At 43.8% G+C, this 25500-nt stretch overlaps 1 long non-coding RNA gene across 2 annotated transcripts in view; it reads left to right on the top strand.

The window, feature by feature from the left end:
* The window catches only part of LOC142828028 (uncharacterized), a 65706-nt gene that overhangs the window by 33770 nt on the left and 6436 nt on the right, over positions 1-25500 (top strand). For both annotated transcript variants that reach the window (XR_012902942.1, XR_012902941.1), the window contains exon 5: positions 22628-22717. This is a non-coding gene — a long non-coding RNA (uncharacterized LOC142828028). The remainder of the gene's footprint in view (positions 1-22627; positions 22718-25500) is intronic.

Raw genomic sequence — 25500 nt, 5'->3', positions numbered from 1 at the left:
AAAACTAAGGAAATGATGACATGCTATTTCTTTAGTTCTATTCCATTGTCATCTTTATTTATAGAGATTTGCAAGCAAATTGACTTTCCAGCCTATCCTTTCCTGGTATTTTTTTCTCCAGCTGAAGAGATTTGCAATCAAATAGACCTTTTCAAGGTTTGAAGCAGATTTGTCATTTTAGAATTTGTATCTCTTCAGCATAAACATATTTTTTGCCATAGGATTTATAGGAAACATATCCATTATCTGACATCCCAGTTAGCTGACTTCTTAAAGGTCTCATTCATTTTCTGTAGATACTTAAGCATCAATAGTTTCTTCTTTCCTCCACCCCATCCCGCCCCACTCCCAAAGTCTTACTGGGGCTCTGTGTGTACATATTTATGACAATATAACAGGATTTTTAAAAGAACAGGCAGTCCCCGACTTACACGGATCCGACTTACGTCGGATCCGCACTTACGAACGGAGCTTTCTCGCCCCGGAAGTCGGGGCGAGAAAGCCCCGTTCGTAAGCTGCTCTGGTGCCCCTGGTCTGCTGGAGACCGTCTCCAGCAGACCAGGGGCACCGGGCGGGTTCCCGCGCTTCTGAGGCTTTGCCAGAGCAAAGCCTCGGAAGCGCGGGAACCGCTGCTGCTGCCACTTGGGTGCCGGTGCCTGTGGTCTGCTGGGGACCGTCCCCAGCAGACCACAGGCACCGGGACCCAAGCGGCAGCAGCGGGCGGGTTCCTGCGCTTCTGAGGCTTTGCCAGAGCAAAGCCTCAGAAGCGCGGGAACCCCCGCTGCTGCCACATGAGACCCGGTGCCTGTGGTCTGCTGGGGACGGTCCCCAGCAGACCACAGGCACCCGGACTGAAGCCGCAGCCGCGGGGGGGTCCCGCGCCTCTGAGGCTTTGCCAGAGCAAAGCCTCAGAGGCGCGGGGAACCGCCGCTGCTGCCGCTTCAGTCAAAGCGGCAGCAGCGGCGGTTCCCCGCGCCTCTGAGGCTTTGCTCTGGCAAAGCCTCAGAGGCGCGGGACCCTCCCGCGGCTGCGGCTTCAGTCAGGGTGCCTGTGGTCTGCTGGGGACGGTCCCCAGCAGACCACAGGCACCCGGACTGAAGCCGCAGCCGCGGGGGGTCCCGCGCCTCAGAGGCTTTGCCAGAGCAAAGCCTCAGAGGCGCGGCACCCCGCTGCCGCTGCGGCTCTGCTCCCCGTGTCCCTGGTCTGCTGGCAGAGTTGCTCTGCCCTGGGCTTCCTGGAATCAGCTGCTGATCAGTTTCAGCAGCAGCTGACTTGGGGACGCCTGGAGTTCTTAAGTTGATTCTGTATGTAAGTCAGAACTGGCGGTCAGTTTCAGCAGTGTCTGAATCTGGACGCCAGTTCCGACTTACATACAGATTCAACTTAAGAACAAACCTACAGTCCCTATCTTGTACGTAACCCGGGGACTGCCTGTAAGTCCAAAGTATTTCAGCCAAGCGGTGCTTTCTAATTTCACTATTAAAGGTGGAGCAGGTGATGCCTATAGATAAGCCTGCCCCACATTTCTCATTATCAAACCTGTTTGCAGTTGCACATAAATTGCCAAAGTTTTATAATTTGCAATTATATTTTTCATAACAATGGGCTGCACATTAACTATAAGCCCTGATTCATTCCCTGAACACTACTCACCATGTGCACTGAATAAGGCCGGGGTGTGGAGGAAAATATAGCATGCAGTTATTTAATTAAAAAATGTCCCTTAATGCATATGCACAGAGAAGCTGAATTAAGATTGCCTCCACACCCCGAATTCTAGTATTCCTAATGTCAATATATTTGAGGTTGGACCGCAATGTTCTTTTAATGTTTTATTTTTATTTTTGTTATACTAGAGTGAATTTTTGTAGTAGGGAAAGTGCTAGACTGGGCACTTGCTTGGGTGCTTGCTGAACAGGGATGGTCTTAACTATATGCTTAAAGTTAAGTTCAAGTCCAGCACATTTATGTTCTTTGCTGAATGCAGGTCTGATGCAATGCAGGTAATTCCTGCCTGGCTATGAAAAGAAGGATGCACATAGTCTATTGAATCTGGTGTAGCTATCGGGTTTCCAAGGATTCCTGTTTTGTAGTCTTTATTTTCAGGTAGAACTCACATTGACTTTGACTGTAGTTCTGCCTAAGTGAGGGGTGCTTGTTTTGCCTTGGAATAATTTACAGCATGAGCTGCAGCTGTGCACTCTTCTTTACTCTGCCCTGCCAAACTTTGAACTAGAAGAATCGCCCCTAAGGATGAGAGGTAGTTTCAGTCTCCTGGACCTCTTTGTGGAGAATGCTAACAAGGTTCTTAACAAGCATAGGCCCATTGGTATTTTTCTATGATGTGATCACCTGTCTACCAGGATCTGGGTTCAGACTGCCTATTCGTTTCACATATGCCTCTGAACAAATATCTGGTGATGACAACTGTCAGCCATGCCCAGTTTAGTCTGAATTCTCTGCTATGGTGAAAAGCTTCTTATCCTAGTATTTACTGCAGGTGAAATTCACCCCTCTTCTGAGTGCCAGAAGAATATCTATCCTCAAAATAAGGCATAAGTGCATATAAGCCTTCCGCATGTGCTTAATTTCCCTTCCCCTTGACTCTTCCTCAGCATTTCACTTACCTTAGCTCTGTGGATATTGCAGATATCATGGCAGGTTCTCAAAGACCTACAGATAGATCTGGGTCAGTACTATGTGCATACATTTAATCTTGTCCGGGAGGCAATTACCTGCATTCCACCCTCTAAAGAATTGCAGATTCTGAGTCCCTAGGAACATATTGCTTTCCATTATTTCTTTGTATTCCTTCTTTTCAGAAAACTCACTGTTGGGTTCTTTCTTCAGTGACCCACATAAATCAAAATTATGCAATGTATAAGGGTACATCTACGCTGCATGGCTATTTTGGGATTTTTTTGAAATAATGGGTGAGCTATTTCGGCATCCCAGTGACCCTCATTCCACAAGAGTTAAGGGATGTCTCAAAATAGCACGGTATTTCAAAATTTGGTGCTGTGTAGACACACCAAATTTCAAAATAGGTTATTTTGAAAGAGATCCAAAATAAAATATGCAATTTGCGTACTGCAAATTGCATAACTTATTTCGAGTTTAGGGTGCTGTGGAGACCTACTGTAAGATGACAGGCTGAACCTATGTGATCAAGGATACAGTCTTTGCCTTACAAATACAATCTGATAAAGCTTACACATGAGAGACTCATGTATCTATCCTTTACTGTGTGTTAGAGGGGAATTTCAGATAGCTTAATTCACTAAATACACCAGTGAAGGAAGATGTGGTGTGACTTTTGATCACTGCAGGGACCTGAGTAGGGAACTTAATATGGAAGAGTTAACAGTAACCACTGCAGTGGATAAGTCATAGTGTTTTAAAAAAATTTAGTAATGCATATGTAGAAGATGTCTTATAACAAGACATCTTCCCAAATATATGTATCATTTCTTCCTGACCCACAGTGTGACCTCAGTTCAGGAAAGCAGTTGAAACACATGCTTAAATTTAAGCACACGTTTAAAATTCTTTTAACAAATGGATGCCAGCAAGAATGCCACTAGAAAATAATCACCAAAGCTGGTTGCAACTGGTGAAAAATGAGCATTACATTTTGCACTAAAAATTATGCTATTTTTTTAACCCAGGATTATTGTGTGGATTCAAATTTTTCAATTTTCCTCTTCATTGTCGTATGAAATTCAGTGAGGCTACATCTACACTACAGTTCCCTTTCTCACATACACACCCTTGTACTAGATCTTGTTGAACTAGTCTGAGCATAAAAGCAGGATGGCTACAGTAACATGACTGGTGGCAGCAGATAGGATAACAAGTCTTGTGGATAAGGGAAAAGCAGTGGACATGATAAAGCATTTGATACGGTCTTGCATGACCTTCTTATGAATAAACTAGGGAAATACAACCTAGATGGGGCTATTATAAAGTGGGTGCATAACTGGATGGATAACCGTTCTCTGAAGGTGCATCTACATAGCACCCTAACCTCGAAATAAGATACGCAATTTGTGCTATGCAAATTGCGCATCTTATTTTGAAACTATTTCAAAATAGCTTATTTTGAAATTTGGTGCATCTACACAGTGCCAAATTTCAAAACAACACGCTATTTTGAGCCATCTCATATCCCTCATGCAATGAGTTTTACCGGGATGGCAAAATAGTTTGCCCGTTATTTTGAAAAATATTGTGAAATAATGGGTGGTTTGTGTAAACGCGGGGTAGATATTTCGAGGTACCTCATGCAGTGTAGACATATCCAGAGAGTAGTTATTAATGGGTCAGTCATGCTGGAAGGGCATAACAAGTGAAGTTCCTCAGGGGTCAGTTTTGGGACCTGTTCAGTTCAATATCTTCATCAATGATTTAGATATTGGCATGGAGAGTACTCTTATTAAGTCAATACTTATTAAGTATTGGACAGGTCTGAGCAGAGAGCATCATGATCCTTAATACTGACTCTTTTTATTATGGTGAAGCAGCAGACAAGACATCCTGCTTTTTACCTGGACCTGACCCTGTGTACAGAATGTTACTGGCACTGTGTCACAGCTCAATTGTTAAGTTTGCAGAGGATGCCAAGCTGGGAGGGCTTGTGAGTGCTTTGGAGGATAGACATCTATCAGGGATGGTCTAGATGGTACTGGGTCCTGCCGTGAGGGCAGAGGACTGTCAGCCGATGGTCAGGGCAGTGCGTGGTATATGTGTGTGTGCGTGTGTGTTATACACCCGTGTCTTCAACTGCTAGGATCGAGATCCCTTCGCAGTGGACAGCCTAGAGAAGGCTGACAGGCGCCCCAAGGGTGTGCACGGAGAGCTTATTTCATCCGTGTCTTTAGCTGCTAGGACCAGGGTCCCTTCGCCGAGGGCAGCCTAGGGAAGGCTGACGGATGCCCCAAAGGGTCTGTCCCGTGGAGGCGACAGGACCCAAACGCCCAGCTCTCCCTCTCTGTGTCTGCCCTATGACCGGCTGGAGTTCATTTAATTGTGCTTGGTTCTGTTACAGCAACTGAAGGAGTCAGGTTAAAGCTTAAACAGTTACAGGTTTATTAAAGAAGCTTATAAATCATATGGTTACAATGGCTATTGCTCTATTTCTTAACTGCTAGCAAATATAGATCTTAAAAATGGTTACAAAGAAAATAAAGATAGAAAATAGAAATAATGGTACCAAGTGACAGCTTAATCTTTAAAGAGCTCTATGTCTATGTGTACACTTAAGACAAAGGACACATACAGTTACAATTTTTACCCCCTTCTGTGCCTCTCGACTCCAGTGTATCAGGCCAGGACTGGTCCCTCAATTCCTAGGAAAGACGAATACGATGTTGGTGTCCCCGTGGAACCTCAGGAGGCAAATCGCCTAATCCGACCAGCAGATAGATGGTAGATTGACGCTCAGAGTGAGTGTGCTGCTGGACCCATCTTTATACCCATAGGGGCCCGTATCCTCTTTCTTATCTAAGACGCCAAATTGTGTTGGTCCGTCTTTGTGACGCCAGTTCTTATAAAGGAGTTTCAACATAATTTACACTTGCAAGAGAGAGATAACTAAATTGTGAGTACTGGACATTCTTTACTGGGCGGGAGATTCCTCCCCCCGCGGACGGCTGTGTGATCGTATCAATATAGGTTTCAGTCAAGGGGACACCTCTGAAGTCTCTTGGTAAGCGATTAGCTCTATCACCCTCATATCTCTGCTTACAGTTGTCCAGGGTCACTGTGAGCTAGCATATCCGGGCCTCCTGTCAGGGCTTCAAAGACTATGCTGATTTTACTGCTCTGTGTGTGCCCTGTATGCTCAAGGCAAGCAAGATAGATGTTACCGGGGGGGGGGGGGGGGAGGAGGAAAGGGGGGGTGTTTCCTGTCTGGCTATAGGGACTGGGCTTGATGATCTCTTGAGGTCCCTTCCAGTTCTAGATTCTGATTCTACCCTGGCAACCATTATCACTCTCCAGGGGAAGGAGAACAAGTCTGAACAGAGAGCATCCTGCTTTTTACCTGAACCTGACCCTGTATAAAAATGTTACAGACACAGTGTCATGGCTCAATTCCCCAACCTGGCACTTAGAGTGTAGATATGGGGACTGGCTAGCAGAATAAACTATGTGAGAACCTGTCTCTGTAACTCCCAGAGATACACTTGTCTGATCTCAATTTCCTGAGACCCAGAAAGAAAGAAGACTGGTCACTGCCACTACCAAGTGTAACTAAAAATATAAAATAAACTCTTTTCCAGGGAAGAGATCACTTGGAATCCCCTCCCTCAGGCAAAGCTCTCCCCTCTGCTCCAACCTCCATTTTGCTTGGAGTTGGGAAAACAAATGGAGATAATCCACAGAGAACAATGGGACTCTGCTTCTCCTGGGTAACTTAAGCACTTAGGTTTAAGGATAGAAAAATCAACTAATACCAATTAACCAAAACAAAAAGAAAACACGTTTATTATTAAAACAAGACTACTGATGCAAGGATAGTAAATAACTGGATGTTAAAAGCCATGGACTGAAATAGATTCATGGAGAATCCCCAAGCTGTAATCCTTAGTTACCAAAGAGAAAAACCATTAACCAGCATGATTTCCAAATCCCCAAAGGAAAACAATAAAACCTGATGGACTATCTAAACTTTTTCCTACTTACACATTTCAGTGAAGTCAAGGAGCCTGTTCCTGGGAGAGTCCATCTCTCTTGCTACCTGGGGAAAAACTGCTGCTGACCCTAAAAACAAAAGGAAGGAAGAAAAAACCCTCCCCTCTCCATTTGAAATTTCTTATCTGCATTTCATTGGCTGAATGCCCAAAGACCCCAACCTCAGGTGCATCTCCAAAATTGCTTAACCTGGACACACTGATAATCTTGATGCTACTTAAAAGAGCAACAGAATAAACAGCATGCAAATCTCAGTGTTATCCTACCCAAGCTTGCTACTGAAAATTGGCCTCATAATAGCCAAACACATGTGAAAGCAAATCATGCTACAAACCAGCTTTGCTTTAGCCAAATTAGACATGAAATTCCAATATAAACCTAACAACCAAACTATACAGCACATTATAAACTAGGCTACCTACAACTAAACTACTTGGCAATCTAGTGATGGGGAAACATTAAGAGTTTCCAAATGTGGATGTTTATCTGAGCCTATGGAACAACCTGCATAGGCCATGTGGCTGCTATCCTCACCCAATCCCTCCACTCTAATCCACAGATCCACCTTATTCAGATTGAGTAGGCAGTCCCACACAGTCCTATTGACTTCAATTTCAGTAACACTGCTTTAGGCTTAAGGGAATACTGAACACAAGGTTGGTAGAATTTGGCCCTGTGTTTGTGACAGCTTGAAGTAAAAAGGCCTGACGTTGCTCTGTGATTTTGCTTTCAAATAAAGAGATAGGGTCAAATTTTCAAAAGCATCTAAATGCACTCTCAATCTCTCTGAAAGTATTTGGGATTTAGGCTCTAAAAGTATGTAAATATTTTTGAATTTTTCCCCTTAGCCTTTAAAAAACATACTAATCATGTCACTTGCAAGTATATTCTTCCCTCAGTATCCTACAGGTCAAATGTTGGAAGGTGGAATTCTTAGGTCGGTAGTTATACTTTTGCCCAATAGCTGTTTCTTATTCTTCATACACTTTTGCAGTACAGTGGAACCCATTTTATCGTGAAGTCATTTTATTTACTCAGCAACCTTGCCATTAGTACAGGCCTGGGTAAAATATGGCCTACAGGCTGGATCTAGCCCACCAAGCCTCCGCATCCGGCCTGCGGAGGCAGCGGGGAGCCCCAAGCAGCTTGGAGGGAAGGAGGGAAGTTTCAGGAGCCACCCTGCCCCCAGCACAATCCCATTGGCTGGTTTTTTGAATAACAGTCAGCCACAAAGAACCATGCCCCCTCTCCTCGGCTCAGTTATTCACTGAAGCACATGAACAGGAAAGTAGGCAGGCTGGCTGGGAAACATTTTAAACTCTGCAAGACTTAGCTCTGTAGGCAGGCAGGCTGGTTTGGCTGTTAACTGGTAAGTCTCCTGGCCACAGCCTGCCTCTGGCACTCCAGCCACTGCCTGCCCCAACTCTCTGCCTCTCCCCCCCCCACTCAACATACCCAAACCCTCTGTCCCCCTCTTGCACCCATACACCCTCCCAGATCTGGCACCCCAATCTCCTGCCCCTGATCACAATCCCCTTCTACCCTAGGTCACATCCCAAACCCCTGCACCCCAGTCCTCTGCCCTAGGTCACATCCACCTCCTTCATCCCAACTCCCTCCCAGATTCCAGTATCCCTCCTGTACCCCAGTCCCTTACCCCAAACTCCCTTCTCCACCCAACCTCCATCACAGACCTCACATCTTCTCCATTAATATTGTGTAAAAGTGCGGCCCTTGACCACTTTTCAAAATCTTGGAATGGTCCCTGGTCAAAAATTATTACCCACTCCTGCATTAGCAGATGTTCAGGCTAATCAGAATGGCACAGTGACCTCACTATAACGTGGTCTCTATATCCAAATTCACCATAAGAAACATCCGGTGTATAAGCCAAAAGTAGCTGGTGAAGCACTCCATAGAAGCTTCCTGGCCAAATCCAACAGTGAAATAAATCGGGGGAGTAAATTATACATAGGGAAAAAGTTCACATTCAAGTGAGTCTAAGTGGCAAACCAGAATGGTTTTTACTGATCTGGAGTCAGTGCATGTTCAGAGTGACTGTACCGTAACAGTAAAACAGACTGGTGCAGCAGGAAAAATATCTTGCAGGAGGATGTAAGATAAAGCAGGCATCCTCTTGCATTGACGTGCTCTTCTCCCTCCCATCTGCAGCATGACACAGCTACCATGGCAGTGGCACCTACTTATTTTAGAATTGACTTTGGCCATACATGATGTTAAGTCAGCATGAGTTATGTTGGTTTTATGCAACCAGTTAAATACTAGGTGAGTGTGAGTTGCCCTACTTTGCCACAGATAGGCACATCCATTTTATAGCTAGTATTGTTGTGTGCCTTCTACATTATCTTTAGAAGTGGTCAAATAGAGAGGAAAAATAAAATACAATTGAATACAAATAATTGGGTCACTTTAGTATTACTCATGACGCCTTTATTTGCTTTCTGTGACATTCAATCAGACCTATTACACAACTGTTCCCACCACATGGTTTGGTAGCCACCCTGAGACCACTGTGACATTTAGGAATCATCTAGTGAGAAAGCAAAAATGATACTCTGTGATATTAATGACCAATCACACACAAATTGTGAATTATTTTAAGTGCTCTTATAAAAATCAAAATCAGCAAAAAGAGAGACATTAGTTGAATATGTTGTTTGCTGAAAATAGTTCAGTCAGTTTGCATCACTACTGAAACTGGACTTTTACGACACATCTACAAGAAACTGTTCCTGTACACTGCACCAGCATCCTTAACCTACTCCAGGGTAAAGGTCACTTAAATGAAGCAATCTTTTACCCTATCCTTTTTTAGTGCACTGGGATCTTCCCAACCAAAGTGGCTCCCTGCTGATGTAGTGCCTGTCTCTCTAAAGGAACAGTTACCTAAGGCTGTGTCCAGACTCAAGGTTTTTTTCGGGAAAAGTAGCCTTTTTCCGAAAAAACTTCACCTGCGCCTAGACTGCAGCCGCGTTCTTTCGAAATTAAATCGAAAGAACGCGGCTTTTCTTTCGACGGCGGTAAACCTCATTTCACGAATGAATGTAAATAGGGCTTCTTCGAAAGAGAGCATCCAGATTCACTGGGTGCTTTCTTTCGAAAAAGCGGCTTGCTCTTTCGAAAGTTCCGTGTGCAGTCTAGACGCTCTCTTTCGAAAGAGGCTCTTTCGAAAGATACTTTCGAAAGAGGCTCTTTCGAAAGAAGCCTGCAGTCTAGACATAGCCTAAGAGAATGGACATTATTATGCTAGTCGCAGAAATCAATCAGTGCACATGTCTTTTGCAGAAAATATAGGCTATATATGGCAGAACTCATTTATGCATATAAAAGAGGTGCTTTATGATTCAGGGGCCAGCATCCATGGTCCAGATGCAACTGGAAGACAAACATGGTCCTATAAGAAAACACTCTGATTTTACCCTTAAAAGGGTTGTGTTGAGCAGATATTTACATCTGGAACTGGAGCTGCAAGTACAGAAACATCCCAACTGAGAAATATTTGGCATTCTTTGGGAGACCAGGAGAATAGCTTGTAAATTGGATCTTCAAAGAGACTTCACTTATCACTGCAAAGCAGAAATACCGGGTCTGACACTCAGTGGGCATAAAAAGAAATAACACTCCTCTTTTGCGTGCTTTTCTGAGTGAAATGCACTAATATGGCCAACTGAGCAGCCACACTAAGTAAGACAAATGTTTCACTATTTTATAAGGAGAAAAACAGGAGTAGGAGGGATTAGAACTTAGAAAAAACCCAGAAACAGCCAACACAAATAGCATATAATTTTTATAATTGCATAGTGAAAACCTCTTTCCCTCTGTGAACAAAAGTAGAGTAAATAAGAACATAAGAACGGCCAAACTGGGTCAGACCAAAGGTCCATCTAGCCCAGTATCCTGTCTGCCAACAGTGGCCAATGCCAAATGCCCCAGGAAGAGTGAACAGAACAGGTAGTCAAGTGATCCCTCTCCTGTCATCCATTTCCAACTCCTGACAAACAGAGGCTAGTGATACCATTCCTACCCATTCTGGCTAATAGCCAGTGATAGACCTCCATGAATCTATCTAGCTCTTTTTAGGATCCTGTTAAAATCCTAGTCTTCACCACATCCTCTGGCAAGGAGTTCCACAGGTTGACTATGCACTACGTTAAGAAAACCTTCCTTTTATTTGTTTTAAGCCTACTATGTATTAATTTCATTTGGTGACCCCTAGTTCTTATGTTATTGGAACAAGTAAATAACTTTTCCTTATTCACTTTCTCCATCCTGTCATGATTTTATAGATCTCTATCATATCCCCCCTTAGGGTGCGTCTACACTGCACCATTATGTTGAGATAATTAGTGTTATTTCGACATAACAATATGAGCATCAACACAGCCATTCCGCTATTTTGAAATAATTTTGAAATAACTGATGGCGTATTCCAAAAACTGTAAACCTCCTTCTATGAGGAATAACACCTATTCCTAAATAGCTATTTCGAAATAAGGCATGTGTAGACGCTCCACTGCTGATATTTCAAAATAGCCCCTCACCAGAGCCATTCTAAGTTATTCCTCCCCAGTGCCTCCTGGGGCTCTAAATCAAGAAATCATGTCTACATTAGGGAAGCCTGCCTCAGACTAATTTTGAGGCTTCCCTGTAGCGTAAACATGCTATTTAGGAATAACTATTCCAGAATAACTTATTTCAAAATAGCTGTACAGTGTAGATGTACCTTAGTCTCCTCTTTTATAAACTGAAAAGTCCCAGTCTTTTCAATCTCTCTTCATATGGGGACTCATTCCAAACCCCTAATAATTTTTGTTGCCCTTATGTGATGTAGGCATAATTGTCTGGACTATGTAAAAGGAGATCAGGACTCAAGAGCAGTCAGATTTTAGGCAACTAAAAACTGAGTAGCATGGTTGGTAACAAAGGCCTAATCATTAGCCTATCCCGTGTACAGTGTGTAAGGAATGGCAGATGAGACAGACTGAATGGGTACAATTAGCTCCTAAAAAACTTTGTGTTACTATCACCTTGCTGATTTACAAAGCCATTCCCAAACTGCACTTTGTGGCCATGTAACATGGCAAACTGGGGTATAACCAATTGAAAAATCCCAGAGTATTGTGACCCACCCTCTTTACCGATACATATTGGCAAAAAGCAGCAGGTAATAAAAAAGTCTCTGGAGTCTTTAAATCATGCACAAAGTTATGCACACTCAAGGCAATAGGGGATACAACAGGAAAAGGGCAGGTGGAGAAGCAGTGAATGATGTGAGTGAAAGGAGCTGTGTGATCAAAGCCAGCAGAGATGACAAAGGGCAGGGATCTTCAGACAGAATAGGAAAAGAGGGTAAAGAAAAGGAAGGAAGGCTCTGTGTTACTTCCAACATGCAGCCAGACACTTGCCAGAGGCCCTCTGAGACCATTTCCATAGTTGTTTGCAGCCTGCACACAGTTACAATGGATTATGTGCAGTCAGCTAGCTACGTCCGTCCGTCCGTCTGTCTGTTGCAGACCCTGTGACCATAGATCAAAGCTTCCCTCTGTTCTGACTATCATGAGGAGTTAGGATTGTAAGGTACCTGGATACCCAGAGCCAGTAACCCTGGACACCACATGTGACACTCCCATTCAGATCTTCTAATTATTGCTGTACCATGCTCCAGTAACAAGCAGAATGTTCATACAGGCACACTGCACACTAGCTGACCTCACAACATGCCACCTCACACGACCTCAGAGTGAGTTCACGCCTTCTAGGAGGATGTTAGGGACACGTCCCTCACTTCTCCAAAGCAATTGATTTACTTTGTGATCTTTTCAGCTCTCATTGGGAGGGTAAAGTATATTTGGCTGCAGTGCTAGAGATTTTGTTATGCTGCTTTTAATGGTTTTCTAGGCATCTCATAATGTGGCCTTCTGCACAACTTGGCCTATGCCAGCAATAAAGAATCATACCGGCCTCAATTTAGCAAAGCATTTAAGCACATGCTTAAGTCTATCACATATGTGTAACTTTAAGTATGTGCTTCGGTCTCTCTGACGTCAGAGGCAAACTTCTGACTCAAAGATAGAAATTGTTGCTTTCTTCAACGACTGAATGAGAAACATTATGGTATTATCCCTACAGCTACTCTACATCTCTTTTAGCTTAATTATAGAGAATCTGCCTTAGGGTTACTTTTGCTTGGTAGTTGCTACAGCCCTCTCTGTTTCATTTTTGCTACAATTCTAAAGAAAAGTGACACAGATCTGTGTGTTCTAGAAAGCCCGTTTATATCTATTCACTCTCACTCCTCCATCTTGTCTAGAAGAACCATTACAGATGACCACAGGAGAGAAAATAAGCAAAGAATATGTTTCACTTGTTTCTTTTTATACTCAGTATGTTACTTGGCTCTCCGTCTCTTTCCTTCAGTTGTTGGTGTCCCATTTTACACAATTAGGACAATCTGCTTAACAGCCACGCATTGTGGAAACATGATGGTGGTTTCACTGGGCTATGTCACACAATTTGCTTTGTCTATCTGTAAAGCACCAACCTGTTTTAAAACTGGATTTTGAGAAATTAGTTTGGGCTCCTTGAAAATCCTCCATTCGTGTCAGGGAAATTTTTTAAAAAAATGTTCATGTCTTACTTTCACCTAAACAAAGACACGTAGGTAGGGATGTGATGCAAGTGGGAGAAAAGATATTTCTGAGGTGTCATAGCAGTTCCACAGTTTAGGTTGTATGTAGATTTGCTGCATGTGGAGAAAGATAGGATAGAGTGGGAAACAAGGTCAAAGCTGCTCTATGCAAAACTTCTGTGGGAAGGTGAAGAATTTCAGTGTGATACAGAATGAGAGGGGAGCCCAGTGGGGCAACGCGAGTAGGCACTGGTTACACCAACATAACAGCATGCAAAGAAGACAATTTTTCTGTTGTGTGGATTGGAGAGGAGAGAGAGTGGCAACCATGAGGCCAGAAAGGAGAAGTAACAGTAGCCCATGCAGAGGCTGCTCAAGCTATAAGCAAAGTAGGCTGATGCCTATGCTGGCAGATTTCTTGGTAGAATGGTAGGGTGGCAGATTTGACATGGCTGTCCTGCTGTCATGGTGGAGGGCTGGCTGGGCCAAATTTGAGAGAATGAGGCCAGTGTTCCCTCTGAGCCGCAGGGCAACACAGCTTCACAAGTTATTAATCAGCCCTGCCCAGTCAGTCTGAGCTCTGAGCCTCTGGCTGGGTGGGGCTGATTAATTACCTGTGAAGCTATGTTGCCCCACAGCTTAGAGGGAAAACTGATGAGGTGTGGTACACAGAAGCACTGAATAGGGCAGCCAATTGCCTTCGCTGGCTTCTGGGTCCAGGCAAGAGAAGAAGGCAGGCGAGACAGATATTTAGCAGAAGCAAGAGAGTGGAAAGCAGAGATTTAGAAGATGTTGTACAAGAAGAAGTGGCAGGGTTTTGGAAAATCTCAACTGTGAAGAGTAACTGAGGGAAAAATGAAAATGATCCTTTCCTTCCACCCCATTTGATCATTTGGGACCAGATCTTGACTTCTTCAGATGAATTTTTTATTGATAAATATTCACAGAACAACTTGGACACATTTTTCAGTCCATGGTAGGTTCATACTGATGGCTTACAAATCACTCTCCATTCTTCATGGTTTGTGGATGCTCACCTAACCCACATAGGATTGCTTCTGTTTCCTGACTTGGAGACAGAAACTTTTTAAACAGGAAAATAAATAACTAGCCAATAATGGCTCATAATAGTTCTCCAGTATGAGTTTTTGTCTGAATAATTATTAATACTAAAATTCATAGGGATTTGGAGATACATAAACTTTTTTCAAGAATTCTCATGTTTTTCTGAATACTGACATGTAATGAATAATAAGGCGTTATAAAAAGTAGTGAATTCTGGTGAAATCAGGTTATTTCTTTGATCAGTTCTAGTATACAAGCTAGTACTATACCAGAACATAAATCCCTTAGGCCTATTTTAATCCATGTTATTCATCTTTAAACTAGAGTTTACCTTATTCTAAAAGCTGAAATTCTGTCAGTAGGCAGAAAGACTGTGATTTTCCATATGTTATTTTCTAATTAAGGACCCATTCCTGCTCCAACTGAAGCTGATGGAGAATGTCCCAAATCATTTAGCTGCTCCTATATTTCAATAATTTCCTATGCCTGTTTTTATGGACAATGTCTTAAGGACCCTCAATACCTCTGTGAAGTTGGAGGTGTTTAATTTTACAGGGTTAGCAAAACGTAGCAACCCACATTTTGCCAGTGCCACAAAACAAACCAAATACTCACTTTGGAAAGGGTCGCCCTCGCTTCTTGGCTCTTGCTGACAATGGGTCCAACAACCATATGGTTGCAATGCATTTAAATCCTTTGACCTCCACAGCTTCTGAGCCTTGGGCTCCAGAAGAAATAAGTTAGGGTATGTCTACACTACAAAGTTAATTAGAAATAACAGCAGTTATGTTGAATTAACTTTAATAGCATCTACACAGGCAAACCTCTATTTCAAAATAAATTTGAAATAGTGGAGCCCTTATTTCGAATTTGGTAAACCTCATTCTACGAGGAGTAACACCAAATTCAAAATAGCTATTTTGAATTAAGTGCTGTGTAGACACTTAGTTAGAAATAGGGGGCCTCCAGCCTTTCCCAAGGAGCCCTGGTGGCCACTCTGGGCACAACCAGAAAAACTTACTCGCCTCTCTCCCAGCCCTGGAGCCATTAAAGGGGTAGACCCTGGCCACAGTTCCTGTGCCAGCCCAGAGCCAGCAGTGGCCACCGGGGTCCCTGACCCAGTGGCCCCAAAACCTGAGCCAGCAAGCCACTGTCAGCCAGCCCTCCACCGCTCCCCAGGAGCAGTCTGCCAGCTCCCAGGAGCCTGACAGGGGCTGGAGAAGGTGGGCGCCTTCCTGGTCCAGGGTGGAGATCATGGATCTTATTCAGGTTTGGGGGGGATGCCCCAATGTTCATGATCTCTGTACTAGATGGAGGAAAGCGGCCGTCTATGGCAGGATAGCTGCCAGCCTGGCCACCAAAGGCCACAGGAGAATTCAGGAGCAGGTTAGCATGAAAGTCAAGTTGGTCCGGCGAGACCCCAACCCTGAGCTTCCCCTCCCCCTTCTTCCCCTTGCTTCCCCCTTCCAGCTCCGTCCTCCCAGGTTTCCCCTCTCCCACTCTCTCTCTTCCCCTCTCCCACCTCCTTTTCCCAGTCTCCCCAGAGGTTCATCCCCCCACCCAGTTTTGTTCAATAAACGCAGTTTCTATTTTTGAACATACGTGTCTTTTATTTGACATCAGGAAGCGGGGCTAAGGAGGGCTAAGTGGATGGATGTGAGGGAGGAATGGGGCACGAGCCCCCAGTGGGGAGAACCAGGGAAGCTCTGAAGGCTCCTCAGGGTGGACGGTCTCCCTCAGGGCCTCCTGGATCCTGACAGTCCCCTGATGGGCCCCCCCAGATGGCAGCCTGTAGCAAGTGCAGGCGGGCTGATGGCAACGACCCCACGAGACACACCGGCATGCCCAGGGGCAGCTCTGGCTCCATGTGGCCGAGTTCTGTGGTGTCCCGAGCGCGGGCTCTCAGGGCACTCCAAGCCAGGACTGCTTCGCTGTCCTTCATTGAGGTAAACAAGCAAGCAGGGAACCCCAAGAACTGTCTGTCTGGGGTGGGGGTAGGGTCCCTTTAAGCACGAAGCTCAGTTAGCCTCATGCAGCAGCCCCACACACTGAGTCCTAACCTGATGCCCTGCCGGCACTGGTTCCGGCCAGCCTTAACTTCGGTTCAGGGTCCACTCAGTGTAGATGCGCTATTTTGAAATAGCAAAATGCTATTTCAAAATAGTTTTTGTGTATGGATGCGTTATTTTGAACTATCTTAATTCGAATTCACTATTTCGAATTAAGTTAATTCGAAATAGCACTGTAGTGTAGACATACCCTTATATACAGGGCTCGACAAACAATGTAATCTAGTCGCCCATGGCGAGTAGATTATACCCTGGAAGAGCCGGCACAGAGCGCAGAACCGTGCGGCTGGCGAGCGGGGCTCACCGCTGCTCGGCAAGCCCTGCTTCTATAGATGTAACCTAAATGGCTCTTGGCCCTTGCCACCAAGTTACCTAGTGCTGCTTCTTCCCATAGAGATGTCTCCTCTGGGTGGGAAATGAGGTGGAAGGGAAGCCAGTACGATTCCAAGGAAGGGTGCTCTTTATTGTAATGCCTCTCAACATTTCTGCCAAGTTGAGGAGCATACAGAAAGAGGGTGCCCTGACTATGAGGAGTGGGTATCAAAGAAGGAGATGAGACCATAAGGGAAAGAGTCACTACACAAGCTTTCCTCGTCCATGGATCTGACTAGTCCTTACATTCATGTGCTTCTCCTACTCTTCTGAGTGAATGGTCATTAATCTGATGGTTGATTTGACAATGGCAGACAGACAAAAGAAAAGAAAACTCTTTGTGGTTATGCAGAGTTTCCTCCAGGCTACAGCAGGATTAGATTCTGAAGTCAATCTCTGCATGGTTGTATTAAACGCTAGGGCTGTGTCTACATTGGTGCGATCTTGCACAAAAGCAACCACTTTTCCACCAAAACTTGCTGCCTATCTACACTGGCCGCGAGTTCTTGCGCAAGAACACTGATGTTCTAATGTATGAAATCAGGGCTTCTTGTGCAAGAACTCTGATGCTCCCGCTCAGGAATAAGCCCTTTTGTGCAACTGTTCTTGTGCAAGAGGCCAGTGTGTAGACAGGCAACATGAATTTCTTGCACAAGAAAGCCCTATGGTTAAAATGGCCATCAGAGCTTTCTTGCACAAGAGAGCATCTACACTGGCATGGATGCTCTTGTGCAAAAGCACATCTCTTGCGCAAAAGCACGTGCCAGTGTAGACGCTCTCTTCTGGAAGAGTTTTTGCACAAGAACTCTTCTGCAAAAGAGTTCTTGCGCAAAATCATGCCGGTGTAGACGTAGCCTAGTAGTGTCAACCCCCATTTCCAAAGTGACACAGGCTGTTCCCAGATCCTTTGCCACACAGATAAGAAGCAGGGCAACTTGGTGAACAGTGTGCTGGGAGGACAGTTGGTTTCTATTCTTGGCTCTGCTACTGCTCGCTAGGTCATGCTGGGCAAATCATTGCACCACTTTTGTGCCCCAGCATCCCCATATGGAAAATGGGGATGATGACAATGATCTTCATAAAGCACTTGGGGACTGACTGATGGAAACTGCTACATAAGAGCTAGGTTTTTTTTAATTGAAACATATAGGAACTGATTTTCCTCTTACTTATACCAGATTTACATTGACTCTCACTCCTGATTTTCACAGACCTTAATGAGATCTAAATCAGGCCATTTCTTCCTTTCTCTAGTGCTCCTTTTGAGCAGAGGGGCATTCTTTGGATAAAGGATCACTTCTTATGCTGCAATGTCTGTCAGCTGGGAACTTTGCCAGAGTAAGGATTTCTGAATGTAACCCAAAGAAAAAGAAGCAACAGCAGGTTTTTCTCTTAATGGATAGAAATATGAATTGTAATTACTTTCATCAACAGCTTCCAGAACAGTTGGTATTTTACAACAGTAATTTATTATATTTTAATTGAAATCATTCCATTTTTGTTTTCCCAACCATTTTAAAATGAGAGAACTAGCTGTAAGATGAAATACAGGAGCTTCCTTACCCATATTACACAGTAAAAGTAAATTAAAATTAATAATAGAGGTAAGAGTACTGGAATATTATACTATTTAAATTCACAAAGTGTTCTCATATTTTGAAATGATCCATTCTCCTACATTATTCATGAGCCATTGATCTAAGAATCTAATTGGATAGTTATTGAAATTAATGGCAGGTATTTCAGTGTGTAATATGTACTTTCCTCTTACAATTAGCTCATTGCATGGCTATTGTTTCCTTCTGAAATATGATATTGCATGAGACTATGGTGCTCAGTAACAGAAAAGATGAGCATGCAACTGGGAAGAGATGAAGTGGTTTGGTTAAAATAGGAGAATATTTCATAAGTATGGAGCCTTCATCCCAGATCTAAATTCTGCCATTTCTGAGGCTTCAAAAAGTTCATTTAACTTTTATTATATATAGTTGCCTATTTGCAGGCTTTTCTACACTCTTGGGTTCCAGAAAGAAGCTGAAAAAGAGATGTACCAAAACTCTTCTCGTATCAATAGTGAAATTGTTCCTGTTCCTTACTTAAATATTGGAAACCAAATGAAAAAGCTTGTTTACATGAGATAGCTGGCTCCTTTTTGTAGAACCAAAACTTTTGGATATCTCATATAAGGCTTCCAATAAGAATGCAAATTTGTGGGTGCTTATCTGAAGCAAACTGAATCTAAACCTCCATTTTTCTGTATCACTTATGGCTGTTTTCCACTCTCATTATATCTTGTATTAGAGTGCAAACCCTTTGGTCTGATCTACACTTGAGAAATTAAACTGGTAAAAGCCCCTAGAATCATTGTAGAACACTGTCCATGTCAATAGAACCCACTATGGTTCACAAATGGTCTAGTAATTGTTTAGAACAGACTATCCTTTAGGTGGTTTAATCAGCAATTAAAACTTAACTGGCTCAATCTGATGTCATTTGGTACTAATGTGTCTTGGACAGGCTAGTCCAGTGTTTCCTTTAAGATTTTCCATCCGTGAATGGAGCGAGTTTTGACCTGTGCGCCAATATTGATGTCATAGGTGCATGTTTGGATGTGTGCCACTGTGACACCCATCGGTTACTGCATGGGCGGATATAGGGCAGGGCGAACAGGGCGGCCGCCCTGGGCCCCGCGCTTCAGAAAACCCCGGCGCCGCTGCACATGCGCATGGCATCACTGCGCATGCGCTGTGGCAAAGTGGGTGGGGGGGCCGCGGAATTATGCTGCCCGGGCCCCACAAAACGGTCATCTGCCCCTGGGTTACTGACAATATATATATTAGTGTTTGCTGTGTGACAGGGCAGAAGATGGGGCAGGAGCTAATGCATCTGCACAGTCAGTGGGGCTTTCTTCCATAACAATTTAAATATATTGATCCCCCTGCCAGCCCCATGGCGCCAACTCCTTGCGGCAGCAGCCACCTGCCAGCCCCATGGTCCCATCTCCCGGTTGCAGCAGCCATCTGCCAGCCCCAAGGCCCCAATCCCAGGTGGCAGCCTCGGTCCTGGTGGCAGCCATCTCCCAACATGGCTTTTGCCACAGTGGGAGCCAGAGCAGTTGCCTCCCTCCGCAGTCGTGGCTGTGTCTCTGTCCCCGCCCCCACCCTCCACATGGCCGTGGGAACAGCACGCCACTCACCTTCCAGATCCTGAAAGGTGAGTGCTGCTGTGCAGCTCTGTGAAGGAGGTGGGTGGGCTTCGAATTTTTGTGTGTGGGGCCATGTACCTTAGAGGGAACACTGGGCTAGTCTCTGCACTACTGTCCCACAATATCCTAGAATTCATGGCTTCTGGGGTCTGAATCAGGAACCAAGGGGGCATATGGTGGGCTCACCAGCCCTGCCCCCTTCTCCCCATGGTCTGGTCTCTTGAAATGCAGGCACGGAGACCTAGTCCTTTCAATGCAGGCCCCGCGGCCTAGTCCTTAAAATTGGATCCCCTCGTTGTCCAGGATCTGGGCAGAAGGGGTAGGGGGGTCTGGGCCCTCCCTCTCCACCGGGCCCCAACCCAAGGCCCTATCAGTGGCGGGTGATTCCCACCATTGGCTCAGTGGGGAGTCCTCCCCGAAACTTGCTGAGCCTGCTTGGCCCTTCTCTGGCCCCCGCCCTGGGTTGCTTCCTATCTCCTCGCCCTGTGGTCCCACCTGTGGATGCGGGTCTGGCAACAGCAGTGACGTCGGCAGATGTGGCTCAGGAGACAGCAGGGGCTGGGTCAGCGATGGCTTCTCGGGAGGCTGCACAGTGCAGCCGGCATTGCAGCCTGGCTCGTCCCTGTCATGGCTCCTTCCCCACTCTGGCATGATAAATGCAGAAGTGGGGGCCAGCAAGTGTACCCCAAAGCCTTATCTACCAGGCTTTGGTATAAAACTCCCCCCCCCCCAAGATCTTAAAAACCTAGATCTTGGGAATAAAACTTCCGCTGCCACCACCCAAATGTTGATAAAGAAATCAGGGGAAAGATCATTTGGGAAATCTTACCCCTAAAATAAAAATCAAGGCACACAATTAACCACTGCCAGGTTAATAAAAAGAAAAGAAAGAACTTTTATTATTACAACAATATTCCTGTTGCAACCATAATGACTAGATAGGGAGGTAACAAAATATACTCATGGAGAAACTCCATGGGCCTAGAACTTAGTTACAAAGAAAAGCTAAAACATCTTTTAAACAGTGCCAGATCTCAGATCCCATACCCAATCCTTAAAACAATAAAACCTAACGAAACTGCCTAAACTTTACCCTACTTACAGAAAATGAAGAATGGTGTCTTGGAGAGAGAGAGAGACATGCTTGTCCCTCTCTGTAGTTGCAGAGAACTCACTCAGAGAGACAAAAGGGAGAAGAGAGAAAAAAAACCCAAATTCCTTTGTCCCAGTTTGAAAAGTCCCACCTACATTCTTATTGGTCCCTCCACCTGGCTAGGTGTAGTTAACCCCTTAATCCCCAGGCTGCTGGCTAACCCTCATAATCATGACAGTCCCCGCATCAACAGCGTCAGGGGTAACTGGTTCAGCGCCTCCTGGTCCAGCTGCAGTGGCTGTGGCTCTGGTGTCTAGAGAGGAGCTCCTTCCCCTCCAGCAGCCAGCCCCAACGGAGCAACCCAGCAGCCTTTTATACCGGGGCTGCACTGCAAGCATGCCCAGCAGGGCTGCAGGGGAGGGGCGTATTCTACCCAATAGATGGGCTCTCTGCCCCCCTGTTCAGTGTAGGGCTGGCCAGCCCCATCACAGGGCACAGGTGAACACTAATAGGAACACCAGGGACATTGTTAACAGATTCAACATGGCTAGTATGGATGCATTCAAAGGACTGTACTTAATCTGATTCAGTACAAACCACCAGTTATCAGTGCTTCAGTTCTCTTGTGTAGACAAAGCCTGTGGAACATCTCTTGCTATATGTTTGTGCAGCATCTGGCACAAGTGGGCCCTGATCCTGCAACTTCTGAATGCTATTGCAATGCAAATAAATAATAGCTCCCCTTTTGTTTATGTGGGGTAAGGATTATTTTAGATGACCCAAAATGCAAAGATTTGATCCAACTTTTTGAAAGGTCAAGAGTTTTGACCTGATGGTTATGTTTCAGGTTCTTCTCTAGAGCCCTCTGAAATAGAAGGTTCAGTTCTCTATCTGTGGGTATTGAGTTTATTTAAACCTCAAACTCAGTGCCAAACAATTGAAACTTCTGTGTTTTACCTGGTTTTGCATCAGTGTAAAAGCACAAATTGTTCATCATTTTGATCAGAGATGGTATCTTGAATTCAAATACTTCTGAACTTGGGGAAAGTTCAGTTCTTCTTCTGTATTTAACTTTTTTCAGTGAAATCATAATTTGCCCCAGTTCATTTGAGAGTTGATCCTAGTTTGCCAGGGCAGCAGGGGAACAGGGCTTCCAGCTGGCTCGCACTCCCAGGCTCTGGGGCTCTCTGATCCAGCTACATCCTTAGTCCGACGTAGCCGGACCAGAGAGTCCCAGACTTCGGAGGTTCAACCTGTGTATGTGAATCACATTGACAACAACACAAGGAGCAGTGGTGCCTGCAGGATAACTGAGCGGTAACTGAATGCTGGATAATTCAAATCACTCACTACATAAGGTGAAAGCAATAGAATTAAGAAATCAAAAACGATTAAGTTTTGCAGCGAATTTTTTTAAAAAAGTTAATATCTGTGCAACTTAGCAGCTGAATTTCTAAAAGCTGAATTCTACTCTCCCACAGACACAGAGGAACAACCACCAGGAATGGCTTCTTCCTCCATTAGGAAATTCTGTTTATGGGGAAATAGGCATCAGACGCCACTAGATAATGGTGAGTAAACTCTTACTTTTTCAAGTGACAGCATACATAGCTCAATATCTCCATGGTCAGATTGGTCATTTCTATTCTATCATGCATGGCAAAATGTTCTCACCCCATGCTCATATGTGCTTTCCACGGGAATCTGCTTGCTGGCAGTAAACCTCTGAGAACCTTTGAAAATAGGTCACTTGTACTCTGAGTTGTCATTGTGAATCAGGACAAAAATTACCAAGCTTCTGGCTAGGCAGTGGAAATGTGCATTTTGTACTAATGCACGTATTAGTCTTTTCTTGGAATAGGGCTCAAAGATGCATTATAATATACAGCATTCATTATCAATGCACTGCTTCAAAGTGGGCTGGGGTTATATAACCACCAGCAACCAATATCTTTCTCCATCTTTGTCTTGCCTTCATGTCCCCACTGAAGAAATATTGCAAAATTTATTATCATGCATTTGAATAAATATCTTGCAACAGTGTATGGAACCCCTTTTGGCACAGCTTGCTTTCCAATCAAATTAGGCTATATAAAAATGTAATACCTTTTTTTAAATCATCCAATTCGGTCACACCAGACTTACAGCAGTTAAGCTTACATAATGAACAATTCATTATCAGCTCCATTTTGAGATATCGAGCTAAGACCATCATATGATACAACTAATTTAAAATGTTTCTATTGCCATAGGTTGAAGAGTCTTAACCTTAAAATCCTGAATTGAATCAACCCTCTAATATTTTCCAAAGTACCGATGACTCAACCGTTCCTTTCTGAGTCATTGCAACTAACATTCTGTGAATAACACATCTTTAGGTTCATGGGGCATTTCCAAAAGATCAAAACAAGCTTTGTTTGGGCTCAATCCAAAAATGAAATTTTTCAATTAATCAAAAAGTTGAGGAAACAATTATTTTGGGTCAATGGAAATATTTCATTCAATTAAAAATGAAATGTTTCCTTTCAATGTTGAACTTTTTTTCTTACATTTTTCATTAAATAAATAAAATTGAAGGACATTTCAATCAGATGTCATTTTGACCCAAAGAATTGAAACACTTCATTCTGAAAATGTCAAAATGAAACATTTAGGCTTTTCAGAATTATTTTCAAAAACAATGTGGCAAAACCTATGTGAACTGGTGAAATGTTTCTGTGTCACCAAATCAATATTTTTCACCAAAAAAAGTTTCAGCTGAAAAAATTCAGCTGACCCCTCATGTCTCTCACATTTTGGCTAAGAAGTTGAGTATAAAGCACTACGGTGTTGAGCATAGAGTTTTTTTAAAAAAGAAAAAAAAACTAGAGAAATTTGACAGGCTGCTAAGAGCTTCACCCCAACCCAAAGATCAAAATGTCATGTGCTTCCAGAAAGAGATACCACTCTGGTTCAGGGAAAAGGAAATCTGAGTTTCTGCTGGGAACCTGGACATAAAAGGGCAACATAACACATTAAACATCAGGCAAGACAATTAGCCAGTGACAAGTCTGTTGAAAACAAATGAGTTATAAATGCAGCGCTCCCATTTAGAATGTAGATTCTTTCCAACAATCTACTGGAAATACTACCTGTACAAGTTACACTACATTTACAATCTCATTCTAGGGCATGCTGGTAATAGCACTGGATTGCAGAATTGGATGAAATCATGATAATTTTCGTTTCTGTTCTGCCAAAAAAACAATTTTCTGGAGTCAAATGCATGTAGGTTTATCTTGCCAAGTAAATCTTCTTAAATAACTGTGTTCTTGCCAAGCCTGGAATATCCAGTGGACTTTGGCACTGGTCTGAAGGTTTAATAGTTCAGACATATAGAGCAGCAGGTATGTGTTACAGACCTAACATCAGATGGGAGCCAGAGCTTTGGCTACTGCACCCTTCCTCTATGCTCCTCCCAGGTTACCATGTGTGGTCAAAATTTTTCTGAAGCCTGAGAATGGATTTTTGGCTGGGGATTTCATCTTCCAAAAATGGTGGAGGGGACATTTACAAGAAGCCAAATACATCCTTTTGGTTCATACATTCCTGGCTCCATCCTTCCAAACTGCATGTATGTGATAGGAACTCACTCAATCTAGACTTTGTCCTAAGATCCTTTTATCATTAATGGGGCTCAGATAAAATTAAACGGAAGTAGCAGATGATTTTGATACAATATCTTGGCCCTAAATAGTGGCAATTGCAGGTATCTGAGCCCATTGCCTCTGATTTTGATAATGGTTTATTTGTGAACAATTTCACAGATGAAAAACAGCTTAGAGACTAACATATATATTAGTATTATGAGTTTTCATGGGCAAAACCCACTTCCTCAGATAAGAAAAAAATTCTTAAAGCTACTGTGTAATGTGAGCTTGATTTCAAACAAGTTAAAAGAGAAGGCACTGAACATCTGGGGTCAATCTTGGGTTATGAGAAATTAAAAGTATTGATTACAAGGTCCATTATAGACATTGGGTACATTGTCCCAGATTAAGGTATGTATGTTTTTAAGCATTGTCTCACATTAAGGTGTGTATGTTTGAAGTGTCAGTGAATAAGTGTTCTCAGGTATTTCATCATAGAGCAGGACTACTAAACACGTGGCCCGTGGACCGCAGCCCACAGTGCAGTTTGGGTTTATGTGGGGCTCAACATACGGCCCATGGGTGGGAACCAAAACAAAAAAGTAGTCAATATAATGGTCTTCGGATGATGTGCACTCTAGTAGCTAAATTCCTGGACTGTTGTTGCTCATGAAAAGTGCTGTCATATGGGTAGAAATTAGGTAAATATTGTATTTTATTAATAT

The sequence above is a fragment of the Pelodiscus sinensis genome, chromosome 3 (genome assembly GCF_049634645.1).
Source record: "Pelodiscus sinensis isolate JC-2024 chromosome 3, ASM4963464v1, whole genome shotgun sequence".
NCBI classification, from domain to species: domain Eukaryota; kingdom Metazoa; phylum Chordata; order Testudines; family Trionychidae; genus Pelodiscus; species Pelodiscus sinensis.
This window is presented reverse-complemented; position numbering and strand designations above follow the sequence as displayed.